We start from the raw sequence: 3,570 nt of genomic DNA, 5'->3' as shown, positions 1-3,570 counted from the left end.
CATATTTTGAGGAACAGCATGGCCTAGTCAAAAGTCCAGAGCCTTGGGAGTCAGAGGAACTTAATTTTTATCCTGTCTGTCATTTTAAAAAAAATGGTATTTGTCAAGTGCTTACTATGTGTCAGACACTGTACTAAGCACTGGAGTAGATACAAGATAATCAGGTGGGATATAGTCCATGTTCCACATGGGGCTCATAGTCTTCATCCCCATTTTTCAGAAGAGGGAACTGAGGCATAGAGAAATTTAGCGACTTGCCCAAGGCCACACAGCAGACAAAGGGCGGAGCTGGGATTAGAACTCAGATCCTTCCGACTCTCAAGCCCGTGCCCTATCCACTTCATCATGCTGCTTCTCTACTTGTGACTTTGGATAAGTCGCAATAATAATCATTATTATTATGGTATCTGTTAAGCAGTTATGTGCCAAGCACTGTTCTAGGCGCTGGGGTAGATACAAGGTAATCAAGCTGTCCCACGTGGGGCACACAGTCTTAATCTCCATTTTACAGATGAGGTTACTGAGAAGTGAAGTGACTTTTCCAAGGTCACGCAGCAGTGAAGTGGCAGAGCCGGGATTAGAACGCATGTCATCTGACTTCCAAGCCTGTGCTCTTTCCACTAAACCACACAACTTCTCTGTGCGTCAGTCTACTCGGCTGTAAAATGGGGATGTGAAACCTCTTTCCCCTTAGACTATGAGTTCCTCGTGGGACAGGACCTGTGCCCAACCTTGTATCTACCCCACGAACAAATACCGTCATTCATTCATTCAATTGTATTTATTGAGCGCTTACTGTGTGCAGAGCACTGTACTAAGAGCTTGGAAAGTACACGTCGGCAACATATAGAGACGGTCCCTACCCAACAACGGGCTTGCAGTCTAGAAGGGGGAGACAGACAACAGAACAAAATATGTAAACAGGTGTCAAATAATAATAATAATGGCATTTATTAAGCACTTACTATGTGCAAAGCACCGGTCTAAGCGCTGGGGAGGTCACAAGGTGATCAGATTGTCCCACGGGGGTGCTCACAGTCTTAATCCCCATTTTACAGATGAGGGAACTGAGGCACAGAGAAGTTAAGTGATTTGCCCGAAGTCACACAGCTGACAATTGGCGGAGCCTGGATTTGAACCCCTTACCTCTGACTCCAAAGCCCGGGCTTTTTCTACTGAGCCACGCTGCTTCCCCAAATGGGGAAGAAATGGTCAAAATGGTCAGAACAAATAGAATTATAGCTATATGCAAATCATTAACAAAATAAATAGAATAGTAAATATGTACAAGTAAAATAGAGTAGTAAATCTGTACAAATATATACAAGTGCTGTGGGGAGGGGAAGGAGGTAGGGCAGAGGGGGGTTGGGGAGGAGAGGAAAAAGAGGGCTCAGTGTGGGAAGGCCTCCTGGAGGAGGTGAGCTCTCAGTAGGGCTTTGAAGGGAGGAAGAGAGCTAGTTTGGCGGATGTGAGGAGGGAGGGCATTCCGGGCCAGGGGAAGGACGTGGGCCGGGGGTCGACGGCAGGACAGGCGAGAACGAGGCACAGTGAGGAGGTGAGTGGCAGAGGAGTGGAGGGTGCGGGCTGGGCTGGAGAAGGACAGAAGGGAGGTGAGGTAGGAGGGGGAGAGGGGATGGACAGCCTTGAAGCCAAGAGTGATGAGTTTTTGTTTGTGCTCATTATACTTTACTCCTAGCTCCTGCGCTGCTTTTACAGTATGTTTGTGTGTTGTGCGATATTCAACACAACCACAAGATTGGTAAAGCCCTTGAACTCATTAGCTTCCAGGAAGAGCTTTGCTTTCCTCAATATTGGTTGTAGTCATGGCCGAGTGGTTAAGGCGATGGCCTAGAAATCCATTGGGGTTTCCCCGCGCAGGTTCAAATCCTTCCGAATACGTGCCTCCTTCTTAGATTAGCAGCGTGGCTCAGTGAAAAAAGCACGGGCTTTGGAGTCAGTGGTCATGGGCTCAGACAACAAAACAAACAAGAGAAGCAGCGTGGCTCAGTGGAAAGAGCCCGGGCTTTGGAGTCAGAGGTCATGGGTTCAAATCCTGGCTCCACCAATCGTCATCTGTGTGACTTTGGGCAAGTCTCTTCACTGGGGCTCAGTTACCCCGTCTAGTAAAATGGGGATTAAGACTGTGAGCCCCCCGTGGAACAACCTGATCACCTTGTAACCTCCCCAGCGCTTAGAACAGTGCTTTGCACATAGTAAGTGCTTAATAAATGCCATTATTATTATTATTATTATTATTATTATTATTATTATTAAATCCCGGCTCCACAATTGTCAGCTGTGCGACTTTGGGCAAGTCACTTAACTTCTCTGTGCCTCATTTACCTCATCTGTAAAATGGGGATTGACTGTGAGCCACCCATGGGACAACATGATCACCTTGTAACCTCCCCAGTGCTTAGAACAGTGCTTTGCACATAGCGCTTAATAAATGCCATCATCATCATCATCATATCCTAGAAGGTGGAATCGACCAATGGGACTTATTGAGCACTTCCTGTGTGCAGAGCACTGTACTGAACTTGGGAGAGTACAATACAACAGAGTTGGTAGACATGTTCCCCGAACACAAGAGTTTAAAGTCTAGAGGGATGGTTTCAAGACCACTTTTGGGAGATCAGGACCAGCTCTCCCCAAAACACCCTCACATTAATTAGTTTATTTTAGTCCTCCTATCAACTCTGTGAGCTAGGTAGAGAAGGCAGGTTTATTATCCCCATTTTGCAGATGAGGAAACTGAGGTACAGGGGAGGTAAGTGACCCGCTGACAGTCGCAAGGCATTCAATCATTCATTCATTCATTCAATCGTATTTATTGAGCACTTACTGTGTGCAGAGCACTGTACAGGAGAAGCAGCATGGCTTAGTGGATATTAAGTGAATACACGGGCCTGAGAGTCAGAAGGTCTTGGGTTCTAATCCTGGCTCTCTCACTTGTCTGCTGTGTGACCTCGGGCAAGTCTCTTTGCTTCTCTGTGCCTCAGTTTCCTCATCTGTAAGATGAGAATTGAGACTGTGAGCCTCATGTGGGACAGGGACTGTTTCCAACTTGATTTGCTTGTATCCACCCCAGTGCTTAGCACAGTGCCTGGCACATAGTAAACACTTAACAAATACCATAGCTAACTAACGTCACTTCTCTATGCCTCAGTTACTTCATCTGTAAAATGAGAATTGAGACTGTGAGCCTTATGTGGGACAGGGACTATTTCCAACTTGATTTGCTTGTATCCACCCCAGTGCTTAGTACAGTGCCTGGCACATAGTAAGTGCTTAACAAATACCGTAGCTAATTAGCTTCACTTCTCTATGCCTCAGTTTCCTCATCTGTAAAATGAGAATTGAGACTGTGAGCCTTACGTGGGACAGGGACTGTTTCCAACCCGATTTGCTTGTATCCACCCCAGTGCCTAGTACAGTGCCTGGCACATAGTAAATGCTTAACAAATACCATAGCTAACTAACTTCACTTCTCTATGCCTCAGTTACCTCATCTGCAAAATGAGAATTGAGACTGTGTGTCTCACGTGGGACAGGGACTGTCTCCAACCC

General features: G+C 46.4%; 1 non-coding gene across 1 annotated transcript; it reads left to right on the top strand.

Annotated features, from left to right (window-relative positions):
* Nucleotides 1-1,817: 1,817 nt before the first annotated feature.
* Nucleotides 1,818-1,899, top strand: TRNAS-AGA. The gene has a single exon. It is a non-coding gene; the product is annotated as a tRNA-Ser (tRNA).
* The last annotated feature ends 1,671 nt before the right edge of the window (nucleotides 1,900-3,570 follow it).

Source organism: Tachyglossus aculeatus, chromosome 7 (genome assembly GCF_015852505.1).
Source record: "Tachyglossus aculeatus isolate mTacAcu1 chromosome 7, mTacAcu1.pri, whole genome shotgun sequence".
Lineage (NCBI taxonomy): Eukaryota > Metazoa > Chordata > Mammalia > Monotremata > Tachyglossidae > Tachyglossus > Tachyglossus aculeatus.
Note: the sequence above shows the minus strand (reverse complement) of the source record. Positions and strands in the feature narration are given on the sequence as shown.